Source organism: Cnephaeus nilssonii, assembly GCF_951640355.1.
Source record: "Cnephaeus nilssonii genome assembly, chromosome: X".
NCBI classification, from domain to species: domain Eukaryota; kingdom Metazoa; phylum Chordata; class Mammalia; order Chiroptera; family Vespertilionidae; genus Cnephaeus; species Cnephaeus nilssonii.
This window is the reverse complement of record NC_137071.1, coordinates 125,488,524-125,506,701: the sequence shown is the minus strand read 5'-3', so window position 1 is coordinate 125,506,701 and position 18,178 is coordinate 125,488,524. Positions and strand designations below refer to the sequence as shown.

The window sequence follows — 18,178 nt, the reverse complement described above, 5'->3', positions numbered from 1 at the left end:
CTGACCCTGGGCAAGTCTGGTTCCCACCAACCAAAGGCAGCCACACGTCCTAGTGTCAGAGCACTCCAGTGAAACTCGGGTGGAGCGAAGTCCCCACAGCACACGGCCCAGGTCCACACAAACGGAAACTTGAGCTTTCTGGTAATAGCCAGAATGGGGAAACGAAATATCTCACAGAGGAAAGAAAATGTGGAGTCGCCAAGAAAGGAAATTAGTGAAACTGAAGCTTGCAACATGACCGAAAAGGAGTTCAGAGTAATGGTCGTGGAATTTATACAACGGATGGATGAGAAAATCAACAACTTATGCAAGAATCAGGAAGAAATGAAGAGTGATATAGCTACAATAAAAAACACCATGGAAAGTTTCAACAGTAGACTACAAGAAGCAGAGGACCGAATTAGTGAGTTAGAAGATCAGGTACAGAAACAAGCTCAAGCTGAACAGCAATTGGAGAAAAAAATTAAAAAGCAGGAGGAAAGCCTAAGGGAGCTTCGGGACAACATGAAACGAAGTAACATGCGTATAATAGGGCTGCCAGAAGGACAAGAAGAGCAGCAGGGTTTAGAAAATCTATTTGAAGAAATAATGACAGAAAACTTCCCGGATATGGGAAAGATAAAAGTTACGCAAGTAAAGAGAGTCCCAAGCAGGATCAACCCCAAAAGACCCACACCAAGACATGTCATAATTTCAATGGCAAATATAAATGATAAAGAGAGAATCCTAAAGGCAGCAAGAGAGAGACAGAGAGTTACCTACAAAGGAACACCCATCAGATTGTCAAATGATTACTCATCAGAAACACAACAAGCTAGAAGTGAATGGAAGGAGGTATACAAAGTGTTGCAAAGCAAAGGACTGAATCCAAGAATACTATATCCAGCAAGACTATCAATCAAAATTGAAGGGGAAATCAGGAGCTTTGCAGACAAAAAAAGCCTCAGGGAGTTTATCACCACCAAACCAGCAATGCAAGAATTGCTAAAGGGAATACTGTAAAAAGAAGAAATAAACAGGTAAGAAGGAATACAGACACAAAAATAGATATGACTGCAAACAAATACCTTTCAGTAATAACTTTAAATGTAAACGGACTAAATGCTCCAATCAAAAGACATCGAGTAGCTGAATGGATAAAAAAACACGACCCATGTATATGCTGTCTACAAGAGACCCACCTCAGAACAAGAGACTCACACAGATTGAAAGTGAAGGGATGGAAAAATATCTTTCAGGCAAATGGAAATGAAAAAAAAGCAGGGGTAGCAATACTTATATCTGACAAAATAGACCTCAAAGTAAATGCCATAACAAGAGATAAGGAAGGCCACTTCATAATACTAAAGGGAGAAATCCAACAAGAAGAAATAATTCTGGTAAACATATACGCTCCCAATATAGGAGCACCCAAATACATAAAAAAACTCCTGGAGGATATCAAGGGAGAGATTAATAGCAATACAATCATAGTAGGAGACTTTAATACCCCACTATCACCACTGGACAAATCCTCTAAACAAAAAATCAGCAAAGAAACAGCAATCTTAAATGACTCACTAGACCAGATGGAATTAATTGACATCTTCAGAACATTTCACCCCAAAGCCACAGAATATACATTCTTCTCAAGTGCACATGGGTCATTTTCAAAGATAGACCATATGCTGGGTCACAGGCAAAATCTCTTCAAATTCAAGAAGATAGAAATTATATCAAGCATCTTCTCAGATCACAGTGGCATAAAACTGGAAATCAACTACAATAAATACAATCCAAAGAAATCAAACACATGGAGACTAAACAGCATGCTATTAAACAAGGACTGGGTCACCAGAGAGATCAAGGAAGAAATAAAAAACATCATGGCAACAAATGACAATGAAAACACAACAATCCAAAATCTATGGGACACAGCGAAAGCAGTCTTGAGAGGGAAGTTCATAGCTCTACAAGCCTATTGCAAAAAACAAGAAACAATGGTAACAAATTACTTAACCCTACAACTCAAAGAGCTAGAAAAAGCGCAGCAAGAAAAGCCCAGTGTAACCAGAAGGAAGGAAATAACAAAGATCAGAGCGGAGATAAATGACATAGAGACCAAAGAAACAATACATAAGATCAACAAAACCAAGAGCTGGTTCTTTGAAAGGATAAACAAGATTGATGGACCTCTAGCCAGGCTCACCAAGAAGCAAAGAGAGAGGACCCAAATAAACAAAATCAGAAATGAAAGAGGTGAAATAACAACAGACCCTGCTGAGATACAAAGGATTGTTACAAAATACTACGAACAACTCTATTCCAACAAACTGGACAACCTGGAGGAAATGGACATATTCCTAGAAAAATATAACCTTCCAAAAATCAATCAAGAAGAATCTAAACAGCTCAATAGGCCAATAACTATGGACGAAATTGAAGCAGTCATCAAAAAGCTTCCGGCAAACAAAAGCCCGGGGCCTGATGGCTTCACAGGAGAGTTTTACCAAACATTCAAGGAAGAACTAAAACCTATCCTCCTCAGACTATTCCAAAAAATTCAAGTGGAAGGAACACTTCCAAGCTCCTTCTATGAAGCCAGCATCACCCTAATACCAAAACCAGATAAAGACAACACAATGAAAGAGAATTACAGACCAATATCCCTCATGAACATAGATGCCAAAATCCTCAACAAAATTCTAGCAAATCGGCTCCAGCAGTACATCAGAAAGATCATACACCATGACCAAGTAGGATTTATCCCAGGAATGCAAGGATGGTACAATATCCGCAAATCAATAAACGTGATACATCACATAAACAAATTGAAAGATAAAAATCACATAGTCATATCAATTGATGCAGAAAAAGCATTTGACAAAATCCAACACCCTTTCTTGATATAAACTCTCAACAAGATGGGAATAAAAGGCTCATACCTCAACATAATAAAAGCTATATATGATAAACCCACAGCAAACATCATACTCAATGGGCAAAAACTAAAACCATTTCCCCTAAGAACAGGAACAAGACAGGGATGCCCACTCTCACCACTCCTGTTTGACATAGTACTGGAAGTATTAGCCATTGCAATTAGACAAGAAGAAGAAATAAAAGGCATCCAAATTGGAAAAGAACAAGTAAAGCTGTCTTTATTTGCAGACGACATGATATTGTACATAAAAAATCCGAAAGACTCCGTCAAAAAACTAATAGATTTAATAAATGAATTCGGCAATGTAGCAGGATACAAAATTAACGCCAAGAAATCTATGGCCTTTCTATACACCAATAGTGAACTTACAGACAGAGAGACTAAAAAGGCAATCCCATTTACCATCGCGCCAAAAAAATTAAGATACCTAGGAATAAACTTAACTAAGGAGGTAAAAGACCTATACACGGAAAACTACAGGACACTGAAAAAAGAGATAGAGGAAGACGTAAACAGATGAAAGAACATACCATGTTCATGGATTGGTAGAATCAACATCATTAAAATGTCCATACTACCCAAAGCAATCTATAGATTCAATGCACTCCCCATTAAAATACCAACGGCATATTTCACAGACCTTGAAAGAACTCTCCAAAAATTCATCTGGAATAAAAAAAGACCCCGAATAGCCACAGCAATCCTGAGAAAGAAGAATAAAGTAGGAGGGATCTCAATACCAGATTTCAAGCTGTATTACAAAGCCACTGTTCTCAAAACAGCCTGGTACTGGCACAAGAACAGACATATAGATCAATGGAACAGAATAGAGAATCCAGATATCGACCCAAACCACTATGCTCAATTAATATTTGACAAAGGAGGCATGAACATACAATGGAATAAAGACAGTCTCTTCAATAAATGGTGTTGGGAAAATTGGACAAATACATGCAAAAAAATGAAGCTTGATCACCAACTTACGCCATACACAAAAATAAACTCAAAATGGATACAGGACTTAAACATAAGACAGGAAACCATAAAAATACTAGAGCAATCCACAGGCAGCAAAATCTCAGACATATGCCAAAAGAAATTCTTCACTGACACTGCTCCTAGGGCAGTGGAAGCTAAAGAGAAAATTAACAAATGGGACTACATAAAAATAAAAAGCTTTTTCACAGCAAAAGAAACCATCAACAAAACAACAAGAAGGCCCACTACATGGGAGAACATATTTGCAAATGGCATCACTGATAAAGGTTTAATCTCCAACATCTACAGGCAGCTTATGCAACTTAATAAAAGGAAGATAAATGATCCAATAAAAAAATGGGCAACAGACCTAAATAGAATCTTTTCAAAAGAAGACAGAAGGAAGGCCAAGAGACACATGAAAACATGCTCAACGTCACTAATTATCCGAGAGATGCAAATCAATACAACAATGCGGTACCATCTTACACCTGTCAGAATGGCTATCATCAACAAATCAACAAACGACAAGTGTTGGCGAGGATGCGGAGAAAAAGGAACCCTCGTGCACTGCTGGTGGGAATGCAGATTGGTGCAGCCACTGTGGAGAACAGTATGGAGTTTCCTCAAAAAACTGAAAATGGAACTCCCATTTGACCCAGTAATCCCACTCCTGGGAATATATCCGAAGAAACTAGAAACACCAATCAGAAAGGATATATGCACCCCTATGTTCATAGCAGCACAATTCACCATAGCTAAGATTTGGAAACAGCCTAGGTGCCCGTCAGCAGATGACTGGATCAGAAAACTGTGGTACATCTACACAATGGAATACTATGCTGCCATAAAAAAGAAGGAATTCTCATCATTTGCAGCAACCTGGATGGAATTGGAGAACATTATGTTAAGTGAAATAAGTCAGTCAATGAAAGAAAAATACCACATGATCTCACTCATTTATGGATAATAAAGAACATTATAAAATTGAACAAAAAGATAGATACAGAGACAGTAAAGCATCAAACAGACTGTCAAATTACAGGGGGAAGGTTAGGGAGAGATGGGGGAGATAAGAGATCAATCAAAGGACTTGTATGCATGCATATAAGCATAACCAATGGACGCAAAACTCTGGGGGGTGAGGGCATATATGGGAGTGGGGTGGGGGGGGGGCAATGGCAAGATATGTACACATATAATACCTTAATAAAAAAAATTGGAAAAAAAAATAAAAAAAAATAAAAAGATGATTTAAGCAAATAGAAAACATTCCATGCTCGTAGATCAGAAGACTTAATACTGTTAAGATGGCAATACTCCCCAAAGTGATCTACAAATTCAATGCTATCCCTATCAGAATACCAACTCATTTTTTGTAGAAATTGGCAAGGTGGCCCTAAAGTTCATATGGAAGCTCAAGAGATCCAGACTAGCCAAAGTAATCTTAAAAAGGAAGAATAAATTTGGAGGACTAACACATAACAATTTCAAAACTTACTGCAAACCAAGAATAATCAAGAGAGTGTAGTATTGGCATAAGAATAGATATAAAGATAAATGGAATAAAATTTAGAGTCCAGAAATAAACCCTCACATTTACAATCAATTAATTTTTTTACAATTAATTAATTTAAGGATGCCACCAAAACAATTCAATGGTGGAAAGTGATCTTTTCAACAATGGTGCTAGGATAACTGGATAGGTATATGTAAAAGAATGAAGGTAAACTTGTACCTCACATCATATGCAATAATTAATGCAAAATAGCTCAAAGATCTAAATGAAAGAACTAAAACTATAAAACTTTTAGAGGGAAACATAGGGGTAAATCATTGTGACCTTGAATTTGTCAATAGTTTCTTAGATATGACACCAAAAAGCAAGGCAACAAAAGAAAAACATTGGATTTTTATCAAAATTATGAACTTATGTTTTTTGAAGGATACTATTAAGAAAATGAAAAGTACAGCCCACACAATGAGAGAACATATTTACAAATCATATACCCAGTATGGTCTAGCACCCAGAATATATAAAGTACTCACAGGTCAATAATAAAGAGACATACGAATGAAGTACTAATTAATACATGCTATAAGATGGATGAACTTTGAAAGCATTATTATAAGTGAAAGAAGCCAATCACAAAAGACCACATATATGATTCCATTTATATGAAGTGTCCAGAATAGGTCAATCTATAAAGACAGAACATAGATTATTAGTCGCTGCCAGTGACTGGAGGGCAGGGAAAATGGGGAGTGACTGTCCATTTTCCCAATGGGAAAATGTGTCTGGGATTTTTTACTGGGCTGATGAAAATGACCTAAAACTGTGCTGATTGTTGTACAAATCTGAGAATAACCTGAAAAACATTGAAATGTACACTGTAAATGGATGATTTGTATGGTATGTGAATTATATCTCAAAACTGCAATAAAAAACTGTTACAGAAAAGGTCCAATAAAAATTTAAAATAATGTAACAAAAGTCCCTCTGAATAGAGTTCTGGAGGAGTAGGGAATTAAGCAGGTAAATGTAATTCTTAAGAATTAAGAAGACAGGACTGTGTCTTTTTTACTGCTGCAGGGCACATGTTTAATAAAGTTCTATGTGTAGCCAACGTTAAAGGCAATCACAATAAAAATGATGGAAAGCTCTTGGAGCCAAATCATTAATCAATTTGCAAGTATGTGGAAGAAAAGATGTTATAAAACCACTGAAGTCTCAAATAATGTAAACATTTAAGAGGCCTGTCAAATTGCTTTTTGCAGGGTCCTTGAGACTCGGTCAGACTATTACTTATTCTGGAGATGCCCGGGAGTTCAAATAGCTGATAACCAGGCCTAGAACAATTAGGACTGCTCTGACCACCCCCCAAATTTCAGCATACTAGAAACTATATCAGGGCTCAGGACATAACTATAGGATCACAGAGCTGTCTTGCTTTCCATAAAGACCTTGGGACTTCTAAGAAGGGCATCATATTTGGGGTCAGTTTTTGAGATTAAAAGTCCTGATATCTGTACCTTGTGGAGACACCAAGGGGCATTTTTTCAATGATTTTTCTCCCAATAAAATCCCAAAGTCTGATTGTGATCCAAATCTATGGGGTTCATTTAGAAGCAAATGGCTGCGGGGATCATTAACTTTGCTTGACTACATAATGAGTAAATTGTTAAATTGACTAAATATGCACTTTACCCAGGTTTGAATTTGGTCTTGCAGAAAACTGGAAGTAAAAAAGAAACATGCTTTAGAGATCTGTCAGGAAGCTAGTCTAACTCAAATAATTTTCACCAATGGGTTAAGAATAAACCTGTAGCAATTTGATTTCTCTACTGGTAGGAGTAGGGTGGTTGATCAGAGAATCAGTATTATTTATATTTGTTCCCCCAAACCTTGATGGTGTAAAACACATATACTTTATGGGATAGATTAATTCCCACAAATGTCCACATGTAAGACCAAAACTGAACAACATTTAAAATGAATTCCATGGCCCCCATTATGAAATTACAGATGGATTTTCATGAGGGAGAGTTATCATAAGAAACTTGAAATTTTTTGCAAAGATGCTAACACAGTGGTCATTTCCATGACTTATTTATTGAGTAGTGTAAAGAATACAACTAGACTTTTTGGTATCAACTGTAAACTACAATTTAGTAGCTATCTTCCCATGATAAGAACTCTGTTGGGGCCAAGCCAGTCCAATTCAGGTCTCCTCGGGATTCTTACACGTACGATAGTAAAGACCTGTACTATATCTGAAAGAAAGGAGATTCTACATGTCAGGGCTTGAGGAATACTTAAATGATACTCTATGAATGTTGGAACTCCTGCATGTTCTCTAATAATAGCTGACATTCATTGTCTTTTACTATATTTTGAACCCTGTCCAAATCATATTGTATGTATTGTCAGTATTTCCTACAATTCCATGAGGTAGATACAATTATCCTCATTTACAGATGTGGAAACTGGGGCACAGAGAGATTAAATAACTTTACCTAAGGCCTACAGCTAATAAGTAGCTGACAGTTTTGCTCTTGAACCTTACACATATAACCACTATGCAATACTGCTATAGCAGGCGTTCATGTGTATTGCTTAGTACTCTTTGGGCTTGGTGAATGTTAAGATAGGTGAAAATGCTCCTGGGAACAGAAAGTGTTGAGGCCAAAAGGATCTTACTCTACCTACCTCCTTTTACAGATATGCATACAGGCCCTTCTGAGTACCTATACATATGACCTAAAGAGGCATCATCTCTTCAATTTTTATGTATTCTCTTTGACATTGGAATCTGATTTTTGCCTCTTTACTCCTTTGTCACTTGATTTCTAGGACACAATGCCTTCATAGTACTGACAACATTGCCCCTCTCCACTCCTTGAAAAACCCCTCCCTGATCATTCAAACTTGGAAGGATAGCATGCACCTCTTCTCATTTTTGTCTGTCATCTTCTGTTCAAGGTCACTCAACAGCATAATGAAGGGAGAAATTTTTGCAATGTTTGTCAAAGCTGAAAGCTTTTCCCCCCCCTCAACTCCATTTGAATGGAGCCTTGGCTATGATTTGTCCTCTATTATTATCCATTTGCTTTAGAGAAATGGATTGTGATTTACTTTTGTTAAGTCTATTTTGTTGCTCTTGCTTAGCTTAATATTTCTAGATCATCTGTCAGAAGTCACTGAGTAATTATGATATTGCATCAGTGAACAATTCTGAGTGTCTCATTTACTTACCTATGGAAAAATTGAACACAAGAAAATCCTACTCATCTGGTATCTCTAATTAAGGAAAAAATGCTCTTAATCTACCTGATATGTATCATAACACTTTGCTTTTCATAGGTCATTTTATTTCCTAACTGTAAAGAAAGAAAAAATAGTAGTGTGAAGAGTGGACCAGCAAGGTCAACCTCAGTGGATGTCAGAGGAATGCTCTCTATACTGACTAGGGTATAATTAGAACTAATTTCTCTTTATTTTGGTTCAGGGCTTTAACAATACAGACATGTCTATCTTAACATTTGCATTCTGCCAGCTAGGATGCAGGAATATGGTTTGGGTGTCTATTCTGTTTGACAATCTTATGAAGTCAATATAGTCTATATACTCAAAGGTTTGGACACAGCATTGGTCATGCCATTTTAAAGCTTCCTGCCATTCTCAATGGGAATTAGAAGAATGTTTCTTTTTAGGACAGTGGTTCTCAACCTTTCCAATGCCGCGACCCTTTAATACAGTTTCTCATGTTGTGGTGACCCCAACCATAAAATTATTTTCGTTGCTACTTCATAACTGTAATTTTGCTACTGTTAATGAATCGTAATGTAAATATCTGTGTTTTCCAATGGTCTTAGGCTCTACAGCAGTGGTTCTCAACCTGTGGCTTGAGAATCGCTAGCAGGGTCGCCTAAGACCATCGGGAAAAAACACAGATATTTACATTACGATTCATAACAGTAGCAAAATTACAGTTATGAAGTAGCAACGAAAATAATTTTATGGTTGGGGTCACCACAACATGAGGAACTGTATTAAAGGGTCGCGGCATTGGAAAGGTTGAGAACCACTGTTTTAGGACAATTGTGGGATTTCAAGAAGAAAACACCTGGTCTGGGACATTGATAAGTATAATCTAGTCTCAATAGCTTCCTATTGGAGGGGTCTAAGAGAATTCTGCTTATATTTGCAATATAAGGACCAGTGTTCATTCATTCATTGTTGAACATATATCTATCAGGTGCCTACTGTTTGGAGGCACTAAGGATATAGAAGGGAGGAAGATAGACAAACCCTCCTTGCTCTTGGGAACTTGCTCTGTTAATGTTCAGCATGTCTGTGAGTACTATGCTCCTTAGTTTTGAGGTCTTCGGTCATTGAAAGGGATCACTTCTCCCTCAAAAGAAGACACTGAAAATTTCCTGGTTTTCCACAAGTAAAACAAAGGTAAGATTGTGCCCTCCAGGGAAGCTGACTCTGAGCCAGAGCTTAGTGTACAAGAAGTTTATTGGGGATGGTCTCAGAACAGACACCTATGAGGGGCAGGAAAGAAGCAGGATTGGGCAGAGAGAGCTGCTGAACTGTGACACAGTCTCCACAGAAGCTCCAGGTGACTGGATTTAGGATTGCCCTCCTGAATTGGAGCCAGAGGTCATGTTTTTGCACCTATATAAAGCAGTCTTTGAACACTTGCCTTGGGCAAAGCAGCTCTTTTAAGTAAATGGCAATTCCCAAAGCACTATCTTTAGGCAGCACTTCCAGCAGCTAGGGGAATAAATTCTATAGTTCTGAAGGGATTATGCATTATAGCAGCCACTACAGAAGGACTGATCTCTGATATATGAAGCCCTAGCTAGGTGTCACATCCTGTGATCCTATGACTTCAGGGGACTAATAAAGTCACTGCTGCCTGCTCTGTCAACAGGCATCTTTAGGGAGTACCTCTGTGATAGTGCTGACTTGGGATGCTATTCTTTATGGCTACCTGCTACTCCAAATACCTGAGACTTTGACTGAAGGTCCAACTAATCCCTCATCCTGCACTAAGCTTCCACTTATATCCAGTAGTCTCTGTGAGGTCTCCCAGCCCAGTAACCTTCCAAGTAGATGTCAGGGTCTTGAGTTCCATCATAGGCCTCTGCAGACCTAATCTGGGTGCAGCTACACCTTGTCTAATTTGGAGAGCAGGAATTTGTGAATATTCTGGAGATCTGATCCAGTCCCCGCTTAGAGAGAGCTGTAGGTAAAGCGATGCAGTGTCTCTGAGATACAAAATTTTATAATGTGTTGCTGCCCTCTGGTGGCCATTAGGCTGATGTGCAAAACAGAACCCAGGGATTTCATTCATGGAATACATACCCAGAAAAATACATCTTTAATGTGGGTTTTTTCCACCTCACCCTTTGGAAATAAAGAAAAAAATGTCAAAGTTTCAGCTTAGATTATCTTTAAACAAATTATTCCTTCCATGGAAAGTCTTCTATCAATCTTTTAGATCCAACTCAGATGTCTCCTCTCTAATAAACCTTCTGAAGCAACCCAGCAGTTAACCCCTCCCTCCTCTAGGCTGCCCTTAGAAAGTCTAAGTGTCCCTCCAGCCAAAATCCAAGAGTGACAGTCACTGGGTGATCTTGGGTTCCAAACTGAGGGGGTTCTAAGAGAGCATGAATTGTCTGGCCCTCCTCTGGTCTTTTCATCCAGCAGATCTCCCGTTCACCTTGTAGCAGCCAGCAGGTACTAATGAATCAGAGATGCCCTAAGTCTCTCCAGGTAATTTTTCCTAGACTCTTATTGCAGATTTCCCACCTGCTCTGTGTCTTGTCCCTTTCCTACCTGATGGTGAATTCTGGATTCAGAATTCTGATTTTAATGAAACATTTACAAGCAATTCTACCTGGGAAAAGTATTATCAAGGAAAATACAGAATGTTGTAAGAACATGTAACCAAATCTAGGGGAGAGGTACAAAAGCCTTCCCTGAGAAAGTGGTATCCAGGCTATGAATTAAAGGATAAGTAGATGTTAAGGAGGAAAGGGGCAGGAATAAAATCTTTTGCAGGAGGAAGAAATAGAGTCAGTGAAGAAGCCTCAGAAGAAATAGCCAGAGAGGTAGGGGGAAAGCATGATGAGAGAATATTAGGAAAGCTAAATGAGAAGTGAGATGTTGTCAGATCTAAACCCAGAGGTGTTGTTTGTTACCCCTTTCTGCTGACAGTAACCTACAGCACCAAATATGATCACCATCTTCTACATGAATTTTGGTTTCAGCAGGACAACTTCTTGGCCAAGAACTTCTCTTCTGAGCAACCAGTTTACTAGGAACTAGGGATGTGGGAGAAGGATTTGTCTACAGAGGGGCATGAGGACATTTTGGGGGGTGATGGAACTATTGTGGTTATACTATTGTATGCATTTGTTAATTCACAGAAACAAAAAAGGTGAATATTACTGATTTAAAATTCTAGCTAACTAAATGTAACTAATAAAAATAATTTATTCTCAAAATAAAACAATGATTTATTTGCAAAACTAATAATAAGATATGTTATATTTTAGTGTAAAATAATAATAAAATGTTATTCAGAGTAAAAAAGGGGGGAATAAATGATTAAATAGAGAGATATTCCATGTTAGTGGACTGGAAAATCAAATATTTTAAAGATGCCTTCTCTCCAAAACTTGATCTATATATTTAATGCAATAAAATAAAATATCTCAATTTTTTATTGTGGAAATTGACAAATTCTAAAATTTATATATAATTCAAATATCCAAGAAAAAAGAGATTCATTTGAGGAAGAACAAGGTATGAAGTCAGTGTAGTGATCACAAAAACTTGTTTTAATATAAAAACACTTGATTAAATAATAATTGTGGCACTGCTGACCATGGGAAATTGACTGTTCTTCCATAGTCTTGTAAAAACTGGGCATCTCAAAAAATAAATAAATAAACTGGGCATCTCTCTAATATCATTCTGAATGAACTTAAATTTGAAAGGACGCCCCTGGGTCCGGGTGAAGCTGAATCCTGGGGCTGGGCGAGGCCGTGTGCCCCTGGATCCGGGTGAGGCTGGGTCCCGGGTCTGGGTGAGGCCGTGAGCCCCTGGATCTGGGTGAGGCCACGCGACCCTGGGTCTGGGAGAGGCCACGCGCCCCTGGGTCCGGGTGAGGCTGGGTCCCGGGTCCGGGTGAAGCCACACGCACCTGGGTCCAGGTGAGGTCACGCACCCCCTGGGTCCGGGTGAGGCCACGTGCCCCTGGGTCCGGGTGAGGCCACGTGCCCCTGGATCCGGGTGAGGCTGGGTCCCGGGTCCGGGTGAAGCCACACGCACCTGGGTCCAGGTGAGGTCACGCACCCCCTGGGTCCGGGTGAGGCCACGTGCCCCTGGGTCCGGGTGAAGCCGTGCCCCTGGGTCCGGCCGAGACCAAACCAGAGGGAGTCGGACCTGCATTACCACCATTTGTCCACCATCCAGAGCTGAGGGGTCAGTGCCGACATGTACACATGAGGAACTGGTGGACATTGATATTGGGTCTCAAAAGAACTGTTGGTCCAGAAAGAAACTCACTACAGACTGATTCATTTGCCTGTCAGCATAACTATTATTGCTCGTCTCACATTCAGTTCTTATAAGTATATCTCTAGTGACACATGATTTCGCTCATCTAGGGGAAATGATGAACAACATAGTCTGATGAACAACAACAGAACCAGAAACAAGGAGGCATCGATCGGACTATCGGCCTCAGAGGGAGGATAGGGGAGGGTGGGGGGAGGGGGGAGAGATCAACCAAAGGTCTTGTATGCATGCATATGAGCCTAACCAATGGTTAAGTTCAACAGGGGGTTGGGGCATCCGTGGGGAGGGGTGTGGGATGGGAATGGGGGGATGAGGACTAATATTTGACACCTTAATCAATAAAGAAATTTAAAAATAAATAAATTAATTAATTAAAAAAATAAAAAAATAAAAATAAATTTGAAAGGAAAAGCATACATCTTCTGAGATATAAGACTATGCATATTCATGATCTCAGGTTAGAGAAATATTTCTAAAAAAATCACAATATACAGAGAGTAAATATTGATAAGTTTAACTATGTTCAAACAAAGCACTTTTTTGGGCAAAAGACATCATATATAGAAATTTTTTAAAATATGAGAAAAGGTATTTGAAACACATAACTAACAAAGAACTCTTACCCAGAATATATGAAACACATCTACATACCAATTAAAAAAGAGAGGTGACCCAATACAAAAACTATGACAAAAGAGTAACTATAAGATATTTTTTAAAATGTATATGACACACTAGGGCTGAGAGACAGTACCCAAAGAAGGAAATACTTAGAAGGAGTTCAGACCTCCTCAGATAAGGTACAGTTCAGTCCTCTGGATAGCAGAGAAATGGGCTAGTTTAGCTAGGTCTGTGCTTGTCTACAATCCTTGGATAAGTAGAAGGCAACCCAGTGCTTAGAAGGGCCAGCAGGGAGGGGTTAATCAGCAACTTGTGACTTGGATGTACAGTGAGTGGGCAAAGAAGATGAGAACCCTCCAGGCAGCAGGCGGGCTGCACTCAGGACTTTCAGAGGACTTGTAGAGATAACAGCAGGTCAGTGTGGACCCTCCAAACCACACCCACCCCACCCCCCCCGCAAGCCACAGGCAGGCTTGTGCTGAGGCTTGCAGAGGGAGTTAGAGTGCTGGTGTGGGCCAGAGGCTTTCAGGGACCCACGCAAAGATGGGAAGACTTTGGGCATGGATGTGGTGAGAGGCAGTCTGGCAATGATGCCAATGGAAAGCCTTAGGGGTTCAGTTTCTGGGTTGAGAGGGCTTCAGACAGATTATTGTCAGACGGAGGCTGCAAGGTCATTAAGGAAGCCTGAGTTTAGGAGCCCCTATGGCTGTGGTACAAGTCTATACATGCACTCATCCCACCACAGCTAGAAATTGAAGGAAAGCCTCTTCTTCCTTCTATGTCCCTCTACCACCATCATAATCACTTAAAAGGAGAAATGCTTTTATAAAAATTTTTTTCGATTACAGTTAACATGCAATATTTTTATACTAGTGTCCCAGTGCACAAATTTATGCACATTGAAAGAAAATTATTAGATGAAATATTTTAATATCGCTATTCACCCTTTCTTTATAAGTGTCAACCAAATTCATGATCGACAATGACAGATTGAAACACATGGATGTGATTGGCAACAGTGAGAGCTTTATTTGTATCACGCATGCACAAGTCAACTTAGCCTTTTATAGATATAGAATAAACTCGCTTAATTAGACCACTTTCTGATGTAGCTAAGCTTTTTCCAGTCCAGTGAAGCACCCCAACTTCTCTTTCAGGTAATTGTCAGCAACACAGCAGTAAATATCAACATGAAGCAGATTATTATTGTAGATCACGCAGGGAGAACAAAGGGTAAAATATTTAACTGCAGCAGTGTTTGACTATATTCTGTGCAGTGAGAAAACCTGAAGTCGTTTTCAAGTTCCACCATTTCTTACTTCTTTTCAGTCGGGTCAAGTTTCTAAACTTTCTTAATCTCCATTTTCCGGCCAATAAAAAGAAAACAGGATTCCACCGAGTCTCCTCTCTACCTACTCCAGGACTTCTGTGAAGATCAAATGAAATAAGGCACGTAAAAATGCTTCACAGACATTTGGTTAAGGTGTAAAATGTTTGCACCTGGCTATAAAGCAAGTCAGGTTCCTGGGATAAAGAAACTCCAAGGAGGCTAGTTGCTAGGGAGAGGAAGCCGGGTGTTGCTACGTGACATCATTACCTGGCACCTACAGTGACCATTTCCGGACTGGGCTGCGCTGTGGGCCACATCTTGCACCATGGGGTCTTGGCAGCATTGCCTGCAATTTGGTGGGATGTCGCTCCCGGGTGTGGCGGAGCCTGTGTCCCACTTGGGGGAAGCCGAGTGTTGGTTTGTTGGTGCCAGGTCGGTGGTGCCATTTATTTTTAAATGGCCAGTACACATCATGGCAGCTCCTGCATTGAGCATCTGCCCCCTGGTGGTCAGTGCACGTCATAGCTACTGGTCAGACAGACAGACACTTTGTTTTTTATAGATATATATTAGTTTCAGATGTACAGCATAGTGGTTAGTTAGTCAATTATATAGTTTACAAAGTGATCACTGATAATTCAATTACCCACCTGGCACCATGCACAATTATTATAATTTTTTAAATCACAAAGCATATATTGAAGGATATGTTTCAAGCTGAGAAGCAATAAATTGATAAATGGCACAAATACCATGGAATAAATCTAACAAAGTAAAGACCTACATAGAAAAATTAGTAAATCTTTAAGAGGCTAACACAGAAGGGTAAACTAAGTCTCCATAAAACCCAGAGAAGAGATGGTAAAACTGCTCTTTGGATCCTGTCTGGAGTCACAGCTGGAAAAAAAAAAAGATAAATTAGAAAATCTATTCAACGATACTGTTATAGGTTCACCATCCAATTCATATGTTCAAATCTTAACCCCCAGCACCTCTGAATGTAAACTTATTTGGAAACTAAAGGTCCAGTGCACAAATTCGTACATAGGTGGGGTCCCTCGGCCTGGCTGGCGATCGGGGCCATCTTGCCCAGTCCCAATTGGGGCCGATGAGGGCCAACCGGCCCAATAAGGACGCAGGAGGTTGGCCAGCCAGGGAGGAACTACAGGAGGGCTCCAGGGAATTTCCAGCCCGTCTGGCCCAGTCCTGATCAGCTGGACCCCAGCAGCAAGCTAACCTACTGGTCGGAGCGTCTACCCCCTGGTGGTCAGTGCGCATCATAGCGACTGGTCAAGCAGTCAACAGAACAGTCGACCGATAGGTCAGACACTTATCATATTAGGCTTTTATATAGATAGCATTATTGAAAATATAATAGAGATGGGGTCATTAGGGTGAAACCTAATGTAATATGACATAATGTAATATGGTGTCCTTATAGAATAGGGAAATTTGGACAGAGAAGCAGACACACAGGAAGGAAAGATTATGTGAAGACAAGCCAAGGGGAGAGGCCAACAGGTCCTTCTCTCATGGCCCTCAGAAGGAACCAACCCTGCCTACACTTTCATTTTGGACTTCTAGCTTCCAGAACTGTGTGACAATATATTTTTGCTGTCTAAGCCACTAAGTTTATGGTACTTTATTATGGCATCCTAGGAAACTAATATAGATTTTGGTACCGAGAAGTAGGGTGTTGCTGTAACAAATAATCTACAAATGTGGAGGCGGATTTGGAATTGGATACTAGAGTAGGATAGGCCCCTAATCAATATGACCAGTGTCCTCATATAAAGAAGGACTTTGTACATAGATATGCACATGGGGGGATGTCATGAGAAGATTGGAGTTATGCTGTCACAAGCCAAGGAACTGCCAGGAAGCTAGGAGTGAGGCATGGGGCAGATTCTCCTTCATAGCCCTCAGAATGAATAAACTTTGCTGACACCTACATCTTGAACTTCTAGCCTCCATAACTGTGAGACAATAAATTCCTGTTATTTAAACAACCCAGTTTGTGGTACTTCGCTACTGCAGCCCTAGGAAACTAATACAAATACTAATAATAACTTCAAGAAATAGAAAAATATGCTGGGGGGAAGGGGACATCTGTAATACTTTCTTTTTTAAATTTATCTTTATTGCCTTAACCGGTTTGGCTCAGTGAATAGAGCGTCGGCCTGCGGACTGAAGGGTCCCAGGTTCAATTCCGGTCAGGAGCATGTACCTTGGTTGCGGGCACATCCCCAGTAGGAGGTGTGCAGGAGGCAGCTGATTGATGATTCTCTCTCATCAATGTTTCTAACTCTCTATCCCTCTCCCTTCCTCTTTGTAAAAAAAATCAATAAAATATATATTTTTTAAAAATTTATCTTTATTGTTGAAAGTATTACAGTTGTCCCATTTTTTCCCATTGGCCCCTTCCACCTCACACCTGCCACCTGTAATACTTTCAACAATTAAGGTACATTTTTTAAAAAGAATGCTAATCAAAGAAATAAAAAATATGCTATGTTCACCAACTGGGAAACAATATTATAAAAATATCAGTTCTCTCTGAATTATTTTAAAGAGTTGATGCCATCACAAACAAAATCCCAATAATCATTTCGTGTGGCATTTAACCAAGTGAATGTAAATATTATGTAGTAATGCAGTAGGTTAAGAACACCAAAGAAGAAGAAGGTAGAGGACAAGCCAAATCCTCTATTTCCACAGTAGTTGAGGACTTTTCAAGCTGAAACTGTACAAAACTATCTTAATCACTGATAGAAAAAAATAATGTTCTGTGAACATTGACTATTTTTGCCAAACTTCAAAAACTCTTTTACATGTATAAGAAAAATTTTAAAAATAATAAAGCTGTCATTTAAAACATTAACAATATTGACAACTAAGGTATCCAATATATCAGAATTCCTTTAATGTGAAGTTTTGTTTGGGGGCGGGGGGTTGCGTGTGCTATTTATAGCATCATTATAAAACTGGAAAGAACACAAATGCTCATTATTAGAACTGGCAAATATATTCTGAACAAGTAATTACAGCTAATAGTATCAAGATAAATGACTTTCATTATAGTGAACAAAATTAAGTCAAAAGAGTAAACAGAATATGATGTGAATATTAAAAAGTTTAAGATCAGGCAAAACTATAATGTTTAGGGGTGCAAACAAAGATCTTAAGGGCAGCTCTTAAAGTTGGGGGCTTTGATAGGAAACCATAG

General features: G+C 39.3%; 1 long non-coding RNA gene across 2 annotated transcripts in view; it reads right to left on the bottom strand.

Annotated features, from left to right (window-relative positions):
• Positions 1-14,626: 14,626 nt before the first annotated feature.
• Positions 14,627-18,178, bottom strand: part of LOC307095901 — a 39,649-nt gene continuing 36,097 nt past the window's right edge. For both annotated transcript variants that reach the window (XR_013813235.1, XR_013813236.1), the window contains one exon: positions 14,627-15,849. This is a non-coding gene — a long non-coding RNA (uncharacterized lncRNA). The remainder of the gene's footprint in view (positions 15,850-18,178) is intronic.